Source organism: Metopolophium dirhodum, chromosome 4 (assembly GCF_019925205.1).
Source record: "Metopolophium dirhodum isolate CAU chromosome 4, ASM1992520v1, whole genome shotgun sequence".
Classification (NCBI taxonomy): Eukaryota; Metazoa; Arthropoda; class Insecta; order Hemiptera; family Aphididae; genus Metopolophium; species Metopolophium dirhodum.
Window position 1 is genome coordinate 6,207,124 of NC_083563.1, and position 18,796 is coordinate 6,225,919.

Sequence of the window (18,796 nt, forward strand, 5' to 3'; positions counted from 1 at the left end):
TATATAAAACGGATAATCATCAGTTCTCGTTTTAATATAATACTATTATACAGATATATCATGAGTGTCGCGTATATGTATACCTATAGGCTATATAAGTCGTTTTCGGATGGATTAACTCATATATTATAGTTTTTCAAAACTAAAAATTACTATTATAATAATGATCGCGATCCGTATATTAATATAACTGAATCTTGTATTAAATCCCCACAAAATAAAATACCGCAAGATCTGTTATACTATAACGTTCAACATCTAAAGACCAATTTGTATACTCAAATTCCATAAAACGTGTTGACTCGAGGTCATAAAAGTTAAAAGATATCAAGTGCCATTGAACACACTGATTGCAAAGTAAACAGTGGGTAGGAGAGTTATGATATTTTGATGGGATTTTTCGGGATCAAAAAATAAATAAATGAAATGTCTTTCATCTCATGATGGGACGGAAAAGGCCACCCAGGAGAGCGGACAGTAGACCCGCAGTAGTAAACACAAACTGCCATCGTTGCAGGACGGAGATAATATTATTTTGATTTCAAAGCCGGTGGCTGATGTCCAAACACTCCAAGAGCGCGTCGAGTGGACAATTAGAGAATGCAATTCCGGCGCACTCCCGTCGGCTCTTGACATAACAACATAATAATAATAATAATAATAATAATAATAATACAAATAATAATAATACTCAGACGTACAGCTTCCGCGGTCACGGTCGTCTTACCGTGTTAGGTTGCCGAAAGCAAATACACGCACAACTGTTTACACAACCGCCGCCGTTGTGGTCGTCAGAGAAAATGCGTTTAGTATAATGTATACCAAGCTGGTTGCTGGTGTATAAGTCTGTAATAATAATAATAATAATGATAATAATAATATGAAAGATCCCGACAACGTGTTATTAGTGTAGTTCCTTCTGTAACCTGGCGGGCCCCGGAGATGAAACGCATACACACACACACACACGCACACACATACATACATACATACATACATATATAAAGAAACAGAAAAAATGTAATGGTAATAATAATAACAAGGAGAAAAAGAAACATCTGCCCGACGACGCTTAAAACCTCCCGCTGGGGTTTTGCCGCTCGCCTGTGTCACACACGAGCGACTTAATGCCATGTTGGATTTGTATGTGACGTGTGTGTGTGGCGCGACTGTTGGGATTTCATATCGAAGAAAATATTCAATTATCAACAGTATTATACACAGTATTTTACATATTATTTACATATGAATCCGTCGACGGCCATTCGTTATATTGAAACGTTGTCATGAGCTGTCGCGCGACAACACGACCTGTGGCACGCCACAATATAATAATAATATAATCGTAACCTCCCGACTTCCGCCGTACCATGCCATCATAATACACTGCTTGGCCGTATTCGTTGGTCGTTGCCTCGTTGGATGTACCGAACTGAAAATGTGACGACATACGACCGTATTGACATGACAATGTTGAACGTTTTGCAGAACCGTAGGTTTTACGTTATCTTTAATACACCTACGTGAATGTACCGACACGGGGTGAATGGACCATTTCCACCCCGTCCATTTACAGTGAAATAGGACTTTTTACTCACCCCTTATTTTTTTTTTTTAATTTCATTCAAATAATTTGAAATTATAATTTTTTAGTCTAGTGACTAATTTTGTCTTAATGTATTAGCTAAACACTTTAAATATTATAATTGAGGGGTGGACATCCAAAACGAACTATTGCCGACATTATTGACAAAATCGAGTTACATATCGATTCTTATTAAAAACACATCGATAAATCGATTAGGGCCGTCAGAATAGATAAAAATTACTATTTCCTGATCAAATCTGTGATTCAAAATGACTGGTTAATCCAAAACGAACCTAGGAAAAGCTTTTCCATACATAAAAATTATATTTAGAAAATCAAAACAAACTTTTTCCAATTTTATGCCAAAACGTACTATTACCCGTTTTGAAGGTATACCAATGTATAGGGAAGTGGAACGGTATCGCATAATCTGGGCTGTGGTTCACAAATTTATTCAGCCTGCTAAAAGAAATAAAACATATTAAACACAGAACAATAACCATGCATATAAACTAGTAAATTTGTTAAAAATTTTAAATATTAAGTAACAATAATTATTACTTACTATTTCACTACTAGTCTGTGGTACGGTATCGCATAATCTGGGCTGTGGTTCACAAATTTCTTCAGCCTGCTAAAAAAAATAAAACATATTAAATACAGAACAATAACAATGCATATAAAATAGTACATTTGTTTAAAAATTAAAATAAAATAAAAATACTTACCAATTGCTTATTTTTTTTTTTGATTTCGATGCTGCAAACGGGTTGCTCGGAACGCCAAAGTGTTGTATTTTAACTTTTTTCCCCTTATGCACATCACGCTCGTGTTTTAATTTGTAGTCATTATTAAAAACACTACCACAATCGAGACATTCAATTTTAATACGCTTACGTTTAGATTCCATGTTTAAACAAAAATTTTTGCACAAATAAATTTAAAATATTTAAATTAAATTGTAATCGAATCAAATGCCGAACTTCGATAACCACTATTAATAATAATAATAACAATAAAAATATAAAATATTATTATAAATCGTGTCGTCACTCGTTGTGTCAAAATCGAATAAGAACATGTAATGCATACAATATAAAATTTTAGGGGATATTGGAATTGGTTTAGTTTGAAGTTTGAACCTTGAATTGATAAACAGCCGACTGCTTCGGACAGCGGAATGTTGCGTACCGACCGCGATATCGGTATTTTCCATTTCTATTTTTAGACATTAATATTTAATATTAGTGAAAAAAATTTAATTACAAGAACACAATAATCTGAGCTCTTCTGGGTACTTAATCTTTGATTATCCGACTGCCGAAAATAACGTAGCATATTTATTAGGAGTAAACTACAATATGTTGATACTTCATGTGTATTAGTTTTACTTATTAATAAAATGGAAGTTTCAATGATCTCTATATGTAATATATTATATTATATATTTAGCGAATTCTGAAAATTGCCGACTAGTACTTACAGTTGCCGACATTCGGGGGGTGTCAAATCCCCCCCCCCCTGTAAAATCGCCACTGGTTTAAAGTATATAAATAATAGGTATATTATTAAATAATTTCAATAAAACCTTTTCCACAAAATAATTTGTCTATTTATAATAATGGTTTGTTTTTATTGGAAATGGTAAGATACAGAAAATTGCTTCTCCTGAAAAATTAGTATTTTGGCAATAGTAGGTTTTGGATTTCCACCACTCAATTTCTAATAATATAATAAATAAAACAGAATACATTTTCAAATATTTTCATAAATATAATTATATATATTAATGTTGATTGATTATTTTCTCTTTGATACAATAAAATGTGGTACCATAATAATAACAAAAATAATGTGTAAGGTTTGAGTCAAACTGTATAAGTAATATTATCTAATATAGAAAAAATGGCTAGATACCCCTATATGCAAACAGTAAATATTCCATTTTATAGAAAAACTTTGATTTGTGATTATATTATATTTGTCATCCTAAAATTAATATAAATTAATATATTTTTATGTTATAATATACTTGTTTTATACATAATTTTTTTTATTGTAATAATACTTTTTATTGTATTATGCATTATACTATAATAATATGTGGTATGTATAATGTAATATGTTATATGTATAATAATATGTACACCGTCCCATCCCATTTTCCTATAAATGATGCGAACGTGAAGTGCTGGAGCCGCTTGGTTAGAAGTTTAAACGGTAAGGTATTATAATGACGAAATGTCAAAATGTTAAATGGAAATCATTGTTTACTTTCGTGGGTGCAGTAGTTAAATTATAGTCATCCATGTATCACGTATGTAAGTAATCGATTTAGGATTGAATAATATATCGACTGACGTGCACGGTTCGGTGAGACGAGAGATGAAAAGTGAAATATTATATTATTTTTATGATAAAAAAAACAAATGTATGATATCATTGTAACGAACTACGATTTCCCCTCCTTTCTAACTCGATTCAATTACATTTATAGTTGTTATATCAATATTTTAATGAATTTTGGAAATGGCTAAAACAATTACAGGTTCGTAATTCGTATCGCAAGTTCATTTTATTAGTTTTTCGAGGGTAAATAAAATGAAATATCGTGTTAAAACTATGTAACAGTGGGTTTTGTATTTTAAAATAAAGTATTTATATGTATATTATCCGATGTGTATACTTTCGGGACGTACAGGTGAACTCCAATATATAACACAAACATATGCATTTTAATTTAATGTAATTATTTTCATTCGAATTTACGTTTATTAATACGATTTTAATTACTACTAAATTCAGTTAAAACGGCCCAAATTATGAGGTTTTAATAATTTAATCAATAAATGAGATAGTTTCTGAACTCTTGTTTTAATTTGTGATAATTAAGTACACGAATAAAATTTTTATGATCAAATAAATTAGTCGATTCGGAATATTCTTATTTGAATTTTACTAACTATAAAGTCGAAATAATATACATAAATCTATTCTATAATATCGAAGTTATAATAATAATATGATATCACTTCATTATTTATTGTTCACCGAAAAATTACACACGTTTAAAGAATACATTATATACTTTACAATAATAAATAAATAATAATAATTATTATTATTAAAATACAACTGGAGAAACGCTGATAATTTGCAAAGATTGGTTCACTGCTGCACAGTTGTTCACATCGCGCTTGTGTAAATCATCGTAGAATAATAGTATCTATAATATATTATTATCATGGGCTCTGCCTTAATATTATATAATAAATGTATACATTGTCGTATACGCACTTAAATACACGTTATACTTGTGTCACACTTACAAAACATCACAATAACGTAATAATTTAAATTCACTGAAGCAGGCGCGGCAGGTAAGACCGTTGACACGAAACTAAAGATTTTCGCAGGAGTATAAAATATGACGTTTTTTTCCACGACCGTTGGCCGGTCATCGATCACGTAATATACAAGTATGAATAAGAAAACGGTGTTTCACGCACATATAGGAGTTGTGTGTCTCTAGAACACCGCGATAAATCACACACACACACACACACACACACCGGATATTTCCTCGTGTACCTCTATATATACACCGTGTTTATTGAGCTCAAAAAGTAAAACGCACACGTACATAATAATATTATATAGCATATAATATATTATGTAATATTATAATATATCGTAGACACTTTTCGATGACAATCTAAACACTATATAAGATTTTATGTCCTCTACGCGGTTGTTAATCAAATCACGTTTTTTTATCGAATGCAAAACGAACTCAACTGGTTTGCATATACAATTCGATGTGAAGACCAGAAAGAATACGCACATGCACGTAAGACCGAAAACCATATCGCATAATATGAAACGGCGCACGCATCCTACGCCATTCGCCAATAATTGCGAATGATCTATTGCATATTCAAACACTGAAACACGCACATTATAATACACCGATTGTTCGCTGTACGATTGTCGTAAATTGTTAAACCTATTATATTATGTACCTACTACCTCGGACGATGAATACATTAAGTGTGCGTGTATGTACAAATGGAGAAACCGTCTCATCGCGAAAATTATATTCGAATCGACGAGAACGGCGTAATACTCTAAACGCACAGCACTCCGTCCACGCTATAACCAATTAATTAATTATAATATTAAAAATCGTCGTACCTGACCGTAAACACTCGTTCGCGGAGACTATCGGACTTCAGTCATATCGTATATTTTTGTATTATTTTACTAACGCCAATCGCGGCAGTTTTGCAAGTAGATGGGTAGGTACAGAAACACATCGAATATCAGGTTGACCGCCACGGGTTCAAGTTACTTAAAATCGATTTTGAGAATCTATTTGGGTTCTCAAAAATATTACTAGGATTGACAATTGAGACCCCATTGATATCGATTTTCATTTTTCAGCGAGAGCTCGTTTAGAGAATATATGAATATGATTATTAGAATAATCAGTATTTTCTAGTTGGATTTAAAATGTACAGTGTTGCCACTTTCTGATGGTATAACATGCTTGCAGATATCATTATTTTTTTTTTATGAAAAATCCCCGTGGCGTACGGGAGTAAACTAGTGAGAGCCCAAAAAGGGGCTCATGGCGGTCAACCTGATATATAATATTCGGTTGGTAATAGTAATAAATAATAATACAATATCAAGAGAACATATAATAAAGAAAGTATCTCAAAATTTAAAAATAAAACTATTTTATCATTAAGGCAGAGAATACGAGGGTACATTATATTTTAAGGAACGAAGCATTCGCGGTTCAATGGAGGAATAAAGAAAAGTGCATCGTTTCTAGAACTATAAGAAGCGACATATTGTATGACGTAGTTTTACATTAAAATGATATAATTTCAGAAACATCAAAGGAGTCATCGAGAATAGATGAGGTGAACTCGAGGTCAACGTCAGAATATTATTATTATGCCTATGCAATTATCGTCGACGACGCAACGACGGATCTGTGACGATTTTTCCGGCCGAGCACCCAGAGAGATCAACTGGCGACCGCGCGAACCGCAACAGCACGATAATCGCAGCGGTGCTCTTCTATACCACGCGGTAATAACCACGACGTCACGTCCGTGGTATATACCGCGCCGTCTCTTTGACTACCATTAATATCATCGGTTACAACAATATAGGTAATATATATATAGGTGGTCACGTACCTATAGTATAATATACATACGACTCGCACGATGATAAATGCGCTCATCATTCGGCCGCAGTCGTCCGATTCGAACCGCAACCGGTAAAATATTGTCTCTCATTCTCCGCTCGGGTCGCACCGACAGCTCGCAGTTCATCGTTCGAGGTTTTCACATTTGTCAGCTTCTGCCCTCCGGCCGGCCAATCGATCAATCACGCGCCGCAGTGCTCCCATCGGCAGCAAGTCGTTAGAGGTCGTGTACGTGGTATAATACGTTATATTATTATGCCGTCGTGTGTATAATGGCGTATTATAATATGTTATTATAATATACAGAAATACGCGAAAAGCACAAAGAAGACGGATAGTAAGTTGTACACGACGCGTCCTATTACGTGCCCATACAATGCGTACGTGCGTGCGTGTGCGTGTGTGTGTGTGTGTGTGTGTGTGTCTTGGGATCATTATAATTATATTTTATAAGTAGTTTGTCGATTTGTTCGCAAATAGGAGTACCCGTCGGGCTGCGGCTGTTTCGTGCGCGGAGTGATATTATGCCGTAAAACTTTTGACCAACGTTGGTAATAATAAATCGATATAGGTATCTATCGATTCCGCCCAGTTATCATTTTACCCGACAGCTGGTCTTGTATAATACATGTACAGTAATGTCTGGTACGTATAATATAATGCTCTCGTATACTAATAATAGTATAATAGCTAGCGGACTACCGTTTTGAATTCGATGGTTTAAGATAGTCGACTTATCCGTCTGCAACTGTTCGCAGACGACTCCGACATAATAACAATATTTAATGTACCTATAACATACATATCTGATATTCGGTAATGTATTATAATATTATGTTAGGTATATTATGATAATGATATGCATGTCCACGACCCACGCGCTGTAGAACCTATACATTTTTAAAGTCCATTATTATTATTATTTGTTATAGCTGTTAATCGGAAAATAGTCGATTGTATGATAATATCGTATTATGTTTAAATATATTATTATTATAATCAAAGGTCTTGTCGCCAACCGTTTATTATACGCGACGGGCAGAATTTTCGATTAGCTTTACAAGTTTTATGGTGCTGCAAACGATAGAAAGAAAAACCTTTTGAATAAAACAATATTATATATCACTGTAAAAATTATTAATGAGTACAACACGTGTCTCTGTTTTCATAGATAAATAAACGACGTGTTTACTAGCTCACACAATCTTAATCTAAAATTAAAACGATTCTCGAGTTTCGTTTTATTATAATTTTTTTGCAACATTTATAACTTTTGGTAGCTACGAGATTAATAACATGCTTGAAATCCGGTCGTGTCAACTCTTTGTATATTTTTATAAACATGTTACACACCCCTTACACTAATAAATCAGTATACACTCAAAAAATTTTTCGGACACGAGTAAATAAATTTTAATTACGTAGGGTATTATGTTAATTCAGTTCGAAACATTTACGACATTTTTTTTTTATTAACAGTAACAAATTTGTATATTTCTGGTGTCTTAAATCTAATAGTTGATATCAAAATGAATCATAATTAATAATCTAGTAATTTGAGGCATATAGGTTTTTTAATTTAAAAACTTCAAAATATTATTTGGACATATTATGATAAAACTGCAATTACGTTACTAAAATATTACGTTCTTAAATAAATAAAAATTAATTCTATTGAACTAAACTCATTAGTAAAATAACAATAAAGTTATTAAAGTATATTATAGATAAATTATTTGCATTAAGAAATAATAAGTATAAATATCTTATGTATTAACTTTTTCTATCTTTTGTTATATATTTTATCCATTAATCCATTATGTATTTATTATACAATTATTATCAAACAGATTAATTATCACGATGTTTAAAAAATTGCTTTGTACGTGTTATTAATTATTTTTCATTTATTACTCGTTTCGTTTTATACTCACATTAAGCATCATTCATACATTAATCATAGACAATTTGTTGACAGTTGAGTGCTCTTAGTGTCTTAATACATAGGATCTAATTAATTATATATATATTATTTCAAGCTGGAATCCATTTGTAGTACGTCCGTTTTGTTGATGGCATTATTTGTAAACGTCAAGGTAAGTAGTATTTAAAGGATTAGAAAGTACACTTAGTTTTTCCCGGGAAAAGAATTACTATTTTACAATGCTAACATAATACACCTTAGTATAAAATACTACGTATTATTCTTTTTACCGTATAGCGTATATACCTAGTTCCTGTGCCTTAGATATACATAATTTTTTTCAAATAAATTCATATTTTTTAAAAACAATATCGTAATAATAATGTAAATATTTTATAATAATTATTAATTATATTTTTACATTGTACGAAATTATGATAAGTGTTACTCGTATAATATGACACTATTGCCAGTTTTGGAATCAATAATAATATTTCTTATTGAAGACTTAAAATTCAGTCTTCCTGCTTAGTTAGACAAACATAATACTGCTGGTAAATTAATAACGGTAAAAATGTTATTCACCTATAAATATATAGATTTCGTAAGAACTGTAATATTTTCGGACGATATCTATATAGAACAATATCTGAATAATATAATATACTATATATACGTCGTGCATATATATATATATATATATATATATATATATATAGAATTTACTTGGTTTTATGTGGTGGTCAGACAGGTATACGTGACGCGTATCACATCATTTGGAATAATAGTATATTGTGTCGTTATAATATTATAATTAATATGTTGTATACGCATGCGTACGGCGCCGGCCAAACGCAAAGCCCGTGAAAATATAGGACGACTTATCTCGAACGCAATTTTTTTACGACCAATAGAATAAATTAATACACCTATAGCTGTGCGCAGAACATTAACAGTCTAATAAATACTACCTATGCATTAATTACCGAAATATGAATAGATAAAATCCAATAAATTGCAGTTATTCGAACACCTACGCAGCACGCACAGCGACTCTCGCATGTAAACTTATTATAATAGTTTTTGCTGTTTTATGACACGCATTAAAAATATGTGGAAACATTAAGAGGACGTGTAGATGCCAGTATATATTTTGTTTTCTTCGTTTTACATATTATTATACTCAAACCATGACGATCAACTCATTTTTGGCATGACTAGCATGGTTTTATCATGTTTAATATTAATTTATTTGAAGTATTTACGATTTACCTGATATCAAACCATCAAATAATGATAAGAATATAAGGTCGTTTGAGTTTTCTCGTCGGTTTTCTTCGATATTTTAATGTAAAAGTGACTTATATAGCATACAAAAATATATTGAAATTTAAAAACGTTTCCACCTCAGTACCTCACATTGCAATAAAAATATCGTAAAATCCGACGATAAAACGCAAGTAATATACTTTTTATTATACAATATTTTTAAAAAAAATAAAAAAATAAATACGTTTTCTTAAGTTTGATGATAGGTCAATTTACATTTAAATTAAAAACAACAAAACTGTATTGATTAAAAATACCGATAATATTATTATAGGTAAGTTTTAGGTACTAAGTGTTACATACCGCATACATAATACATATATTTTATATGTTGACGACCAATTTAGTTATGACGTCATGATCAAACCGATAGGTGATGACTTAAACGCCGTATGCTGTAGTGAAACAACAAGTTATTTCGTTTTTGAAGCGTGAATAGAGCACAGTGATTTCGTTAAAAACTATCTGTAAGCTATAATATGTTGAACGCCTGCAATGATTCAAAAATCAAAAGTGTAAACTTAAATCCCAGGTCCTTTGAGTATCCCGGAATAATTTATGGGGACGTCTGTACATGCAGATGTTCAATACATATTATCAATTCAGGAAATGAGTTTAGACACTGTTTGTAATCTATAATATAGTTCATACATTTTGCATATTTTGACAAACTATAGGTTATATTATAATATTATATTATGACGTATAACTGAATTTTGAATTTATTTAATCTGAAGTTTTCTTTTTATATTAGTTACCTATTAATTATTATTCCATCGATAGTGATCTATAATTAGTTATGCATATTAGATACAATTTGACAATTTAAAACGGAATATAAACAGCTATACTTTACTAAAATGATCACTAATTAATAGGTAGAAACTATCAATAATTTATTGGCAGCCGATCCCATTTTTACATGGTTTATTTAATATTCATGTAACAGTATAATTATAGAGTCCTGAAGTTTTGTATTCGCATGTTTTCGCTGAATGGTGAAGAAAATAGGTAAATTATAGCTAACAAATTTTAATCATATCCCAAGGAACTATAATATAACATATTTTAATTTTGCATGTTTAAAGAAAAGACTTTCATACATGGTTTAGTCAATATAGTTTTTACTTATTAATTATTATGAACAGGAACCAGGTGTTTTATTCATATTTTTATATAATTTGTACATATTATTATTATGTTTAATGTGCTATTTTTTTTTTGTAAAATATTTATGAATTGTCTAATAATTACAAATAAAGTTTAAACTATATTGAACTTAAACTTTGATGTATCAGTATCACTAATGGATAACTTGTTTATACACGCCTACCTATATTGAATTCACGCCTGGAAATTCTTAGGCCAACTGTTCGTCTGTTTATAAAGTGTGGACAAAATTATTTGGCCATGTTAGTAGTTATACGCATGTCATTATTAATTTTTAACTTAACATTTTTAACATTTTAGATATAAATTATAGCAGGTTTTGGTATTTTCTAGTTAAATCCAAAATCTATTTTGTCGAAAACCGATTTTGCGTAAAAATTACCGTTTTTCCTTAATTTTAATTTTTTTTGCCCCTGCACTTTTGAAAACTATTAGGAATATTTGACCTCCTGAATGCACAAACTAGATTCATTTTCCCGTCGAATAAGATAGATGTTGAAGAAAATTGAAGCAGTTTTACTGCCCCAAACGGTGATAACAGACACAAAAATAAAATTTAAAAAAAAACACATCATTGTAAAATCAATACATTCATCTCTTCGCTCAGAATTTAAAATGACTACTTGTGCTTTAATTAATATAAAAATTTAAAAATGTACAATTTTTACAAGCTCATAAGTCATGCAATTCATTTATTTCTCGTGGGTATTGAGAGGCACACACTTTCATTGAAAACAGTTCAATAATAATAAATACCTAGCTATATTAATATATCATTTATAAATTGTATTATTTAGTATAGATATTTTACAATACAATATAATGCGTAATAGTGATTGTATATTTTTACGTGGGAAGTAGACCATTTAGTTTACTTAAAAAATAAAAAAAACCACACACCCAACCTATAATAGAAACACGATGAAGACATAAAGTGTTTATTTTATTAATATAATCGTTGAACTATAAAATACCGTTGTACAATAACAATCCCATTTAGAATAGGCTGAGAATTTATTTCCGGTAACTTTAAGTAATCCGAGATTCATATCTATAAGCTTTTACACCGAAACATCTGGACATAGATATAAATTATTTTATTTTTTATCACCACGTTTTATTTTATTATACGTCATGCGCGACACTAAAATAAAACCTCGGGACCGCCATTAAAAAAGGATGCAGTAACGCGTTTCACAGTGTGTGCTTGTGTGTGTGTTCACGTGTGTTTATACTTTATATAAATATACTGCAGTAATATATAATATAATAAAACCAAATCGGCTGTAAAATAAATACGAGCGTGCACGAATTTTAACACTTTTTAATTTTCGTATTTACTCGGTAAAGGGTGTTTTTACGAGTCCCGACGTTTTTGACATCGATCCATTAGAAACGCAAGAAAAAACCTGCGGCCAACACCATTAACGTCACGTGCCTTTTAGAACGATGGCGTCTGTGTGAATGCGTATGTGTGTTGTGTGTGTGTGTGTGTATGTGTGTTTGCACGCGCCCATAGGCGAGTGTACAGGGATAGATTAAAAGGAGAAGGAGGAGGACTAGAGGAGCGACGGAGAGAAAGAGTATTTGGAAAGACGAAGAAGAGAAATAACATGGATAGGAGTCCAGAAGATAAATCGCCTGAAGGGTGTATAAAAGATAAACCTCGATATGGGGGGGGGGGGAGGAGGAGAGCACTAATCTGGATTAGAGGCAAAATGCTATTTGTAAATGTCATTTTTTTTTTACACACGCTTAAGTCAAGCTTACTACTGTGGGTTCAACGCGTCACCAAAAGGGCAGAGAAACATAATTCATTTTTATTCGTGAACTTATTTTTTGACTTAAGTGTTTTAATTTTACGTCAAGAGTGTTTACTTCAAGGTGTTGAAAATTTATTATAATTCTCAACTGTAAGTGTGAATTGTTTTTATAAATCAAAAGTGTCATTGGTACCTACTCCTGTTAATGTTAACTATAGTTTCAGACATTTAAAGTTATTTCACACTTATAATTTAAAATAATAAAATAAATTACTTCTTACCACTTACCAATACCAAAAATGATGTGATAATAACAAAAAAAACAGACAGAAGAGACCTCCCATCGGAGGTACTTCAACATGAATATTAATTTAAATTTAAGGTATTAGTCCTAGCATAATATTAATAATAGTGATAGTGCAGTGAATACATAATAGTTAAGTAACAAAGATCATATAAGTTGTAGTGATACATTTTTTTTTTTTTTTTTAAATTATAAAAGTAGGTCACGACACCATTGCCTTTTTAATCTTTTGTGGGGATTTCCTGGAATAGTTGCAGATGATAGTTGGACAATAAGGGGATTGGAATGATGTGTTAACTTGTTATTGAATCGTTTATAGTGGAGCTTGGCTAGTTAATAAAATTAATTAAACTACAATTAAGTCACAGCATAGATTTTATGGAAAATAATTTAACTCAAAGTTAGAAGTTACATCTAAAAAAAGTAACTCTATATATAATTTAGTTAAAAGTAACTTAATTTAAGCTTTTATCTCATTAATTCCCAGTCTTGATTTTTGGTAGTTAGGTACTTCAAATTTTTATATTAAACAGATGATTAATGGGTACCTATCTGCTGTAAATTAGGTAACGGGTGGCTCACTGTAATAGTGTAATAGATCATAGATGTATTGAATTTTAATAATTAAATTATTTTATATCATTGTATACGGAAAAACGATTTTGAGCGAAGACCGTCTGTGAGTTTATTTTACTAAATATGTTTTATGAAGTATTAATTATATTGCTATAAAATTAATATAATTTACTGTTAGTACAACATTTTTTGCCCAAAACATAATGCATTTAAAAATGGTTCCTATGACGAACCTATGACGAACCTTGTATTCAATTTTAAAGTAATTTGACCTAATGATAAACTTTTAGTTTCTGAGCGGAGTTTTATAATGGTGTTTTTTTTTTATCCTGTATACAAGATTTCAACCAGAAGCAGTGTTTTGATTCCAACATATATAGTACCTTATCTTTTAGCAAATTGGATCGAGGGGTCATAGGGACTTTAGAGGGGTCATTTTTTGATTTTCTCAACAGTTATTTAATGCCACGGGAAAAACTACCGACAAATTACGAAAAACCGCTAAAAATGGGATCTTAATTTTTAACGCTTTGTTTATCACCATAGCACCGAATAAAAAATAAAAATATTACAATATTAATTTAACTTACAGGCTATAATAAATAATAACAATATAAAAAATCCAGACTGACAAACCGTCTCCGCTCAGAATCGTTTTTCTTATACAATTATATTACATCATTGAATTCAAGTTTAATACAATCCATTATACATTGACCCACTTATAACCTAATGTACAGCAGAACGACATCCACTTACCCACTTTTTATCAACAGTTTTAAAAAAATTCAAATTTAAAATTTTTATAAATTACTCAAAAAGGGTCAAAATATTTTCAAAATTTTATGATATATAGAAAATTATGTCAATATAAACATTTGATCAAAGCTATAAATGCCATTTGTCAAACAAATTTAGTTTAGATGTACTGCTCACTCTTTACAATTATATACAAATGCTGGGTTCCAAAAATATACGGTAAAATAAATAATAAATAAGTTCAAAAAAATAGTGAGATATTTTAATAAAAGTGTTAATGCTCAAAAAGAACTTTAAAATTAACAAGAAAAATGTGGCGAAAAAAAACAAAAACTAGTTTAATTTATTAGTAGTTTAGATGCAATAATAATAATTATTAATAATATAATATTTTGAAATAAACAAAGTTTTTCCATAAAAATAATAACGGTATAGTTATAATATAATAATATGTATTTAACAAGTAGACGGTGACATTAAAATATTATGTTGGCCAGAAAGTAGAACAAACATAATAAAACTGGTGCTGGCTATAAAACATATTTTTCATTTCTACTAAATAATTTGCTACTGTGTTTTTTGACAGTTTTGTACTCAAGAAAGTGAGACACGATAGTCAAGGAGTCAACACTGGATTAAGGACTTTGCGATGCGTGGATACGTGGAAGAAAGATTATGTCTGCGCATTACCTATTTGTTTTCTCTGTCTGGCCTATCTGGGACATAAACAATTTGCGTTTTATAGATCTATTTTTGTTTTTATATCAAATTTGATACTATAAAGTGAATTGAAATTCAAACTCAAAGGGAGAAATATTAACTATTATCTAGATCACCTCATAGGCTTCTATTAGTATTTTGATTTTAAACCATAATAATATGTATTATAAGTTAAAAAAATTTCTGTTACGCGTGAGTCAGAAGGAGAAAACAAATCGTTAACTGGCATCAACAAATGAAGACAAACAAAATAATAATTTTTAGAAATACCCAAGTCATATCGGTACGTCAATCGCTCGTTAATAATTTACCACATTACAATATTTATTTATTTGATCGCAATCACCGAACGACAATTGATCGTAAAATTATTACTACCTGAATTCTTAGTCGCTATCAGTCGTTGTTCGTATAGATTTAAGATTAGTTATAACTTATACCATATAAGTAAAGATAATATTGCGTTCAACTGTCTTATGCGTTACGTTATTATAACGGCGAAGTGGTGCCAGTCCACGTTCAGTGTTCGTATGGGTTAGTTTAAGGTAGTTTTAAGAATAATATTAACTGTAATTACCTAAGTTACATCTATCAGCAAACCTTTCAGACTCGATTTAGTTAATTTATATTTTATACATACAGTATTCAGTAGACAGTAAATATATATTCAATTATGTGGCATAGACAATGGGGGTTTTGGGTGATTAACCCCTCCCCACTCCCCATTGACATTTTTTCCCCTAATAAATGTGTTATTTATATACAAAAACTGTAAACAACTTAGCCCCCCCCCCATCCCCCCATTTCATAATACGTACCTGTATTCAATACATTATATTATGCAGACGGAAAATATTTATACATGTATATTATATAATATTTTCTATTGTTTAAATTAATTTTATTTTAAATTTACTTTTTGTACTCGGATCGGACACTGCAAATTTCGGGGTTCCTGATAATAATACTAAATAATATCATGATATACAACTATAGGCACCCACCCACAAGTCTTGAATCCAACACTGTATAGTAGAAGATAATGGGCGAATAAGTGATATACTTATATTTTACAACTAAACGTTCTTAGTTTAGACGAAAAATTATAATAAGAAAAATATCAACAGCTTCCCATATTGTTTGTTGACCACAGCATCTGACCATCCAGTCGCTCATTCTTCTCTATATGTGGACTAGGCCTAAAGTTGCTTGCCACTTGGGGTGACACGACAATAAAAAAAAAACGCGCCATTATACAATACCTCATGCAACGCTAAATATAAAGACACGAAAATTGGGTACAACCTGCTTGACTGTCATTTAATGAATCCTAAAGGTAGTGAGGAAACTTGCAATGCTTAAAATATATCACAATTATGTATGATTATTATGCAAAATATAATATTAAATCAAACGTTTATGATTTTAGCTATAGAAATAGAATACTTACTGGTTACTGCAGAATATCGTTGTAATAAACTCAACTTAGGTATTCGTTATACTATATGATTAATGAAATATGGTGTTCGATAATGTTCTAATATACTTGCGTATGATAATAAAAATACTATAGAAAAAACAAATAATTATTATTTGTATCTACTTACTTGGCATTAAACACTTTTTGGTCAATTTGTAATTGAATAATTATACAATGTCAATAAATGGATAGATACTTGTTTAAGATGTAATGACCATAAATATTTTTCTGAAATACGTAGATAAAGAAACCATACATGTACCATACAAACAGACCCGACTGCTGTTTTATTAAATATGGTTTTAAATACGGGACATTTTTAAGGGATAGAAAAGTTTGAATTATATATATTGTTAAATCATTAAATTTCTGAAATTTAACACTATTACCAAAATAATAATTATAATAAATTATAATAAATAAAGATATATATAAGATTGTATATTAATTTATGTTATTGTAGATACCTTTATAATTTTTATATCATACCTACATAATATCAATAAGTATTTAAGAAGCTTTTATGCATTTAATTATTTATTATATTCACGACAATCTAGTACCTATAGGCTTAGTTATAATCAGTGTGTGCTATTGGCATTCATTGTTCAATTTCTTTTTTTTTCGTCCCATGATGTAGTGGATAGTTTAATATTAAGCACATCACTGAATAGCGGTTTTTCGTTTTTTCCAGTATCAATATTTATATATAATCGAATAAGTTATAACTTATAAGACATATTATAAGGCAGATGATAAAGCATATCATATAGTTATAAACTATGGTACCTTTAGGTATATACATAATAATATAATATGCCAATAACAAAAATAATATAATAGTATGAATTTGAGACAGGGCTTGCATTTGAAAAAAAAATATTGTTTTACGTTATTTACAATCAAAACGTTATACAAATTTTGAGTTTATCGTTATTCAAAATTTAAACGTTATTCAACTTTTGTGTTTATCGTTATTCAGAATTAAAACGTTATACAATTTTTGCGTTTAACGTTATTCATAATTAAAACGTTATACAATTTTTGCGTTTATCGTTATTTAATATTTAAAAGTATTTAGATACCTGTTTTAAAAGTACACAGGCCGCAATTTAAAAGTATATGACTATGACCTTTTTTGGGGACATAATTTCCCTATTCTGAGTTTTAAGTAGGTAGAGTACAGTGATACAGATTAAATTACAATATACATAGTTCGTAAAGAAATGGAAACAAAATAAATGATAAAACAGTATGATGATAATTAATCTTAAGTTATAAGTGATAATGTATTATTGAATTTAATAAATTGCCTAGGCTCTAAGGAATTAATTATAAAATAATAAATATAAAAAAAAAAAATCATGATCATTATTTTGAAATTTTGAACGTATTATTAGGTTTTTAAATGTTAAAATTATTTAGTAAGTTTTACAATATTGTGCTTGAGAATATCATTTAAGCAGGAATCTATGTTTCAAACATATTTTACTCTGATTGTTTTGACATACTTTGTCAACATTTATTTTATACCTTCCTACAATTGACAAAATAATCAGAATCTATAATTTATGTTGTTAAAAGTTAAATAATATGTATTGGCAATATAAAAGTGTGTACATAGCTAATATACTATAGACTATAGAGTGTAGACTGTAGACAACATAGTATAATTTATACTATCTAAATTATACTTATTACCATATTACCATTATTAAATAGAACATTCACAAACAACAAAATAAATACCAATGATCACCGAACACAATAGTTGAATAACTTGAATGGTATAAATTCCGACCGTAGTACAGATAGTACAGTACAATATTATCAGAGTATCACTATTATTAGCTATTGGTAATTAAATTATTCTATTAATACCTTCTTATTAAATTTTAAAATAAATCTAATACGGGATCTCCCGGATAGGCCGGATACGGGATAAAATTAATTCTTGGA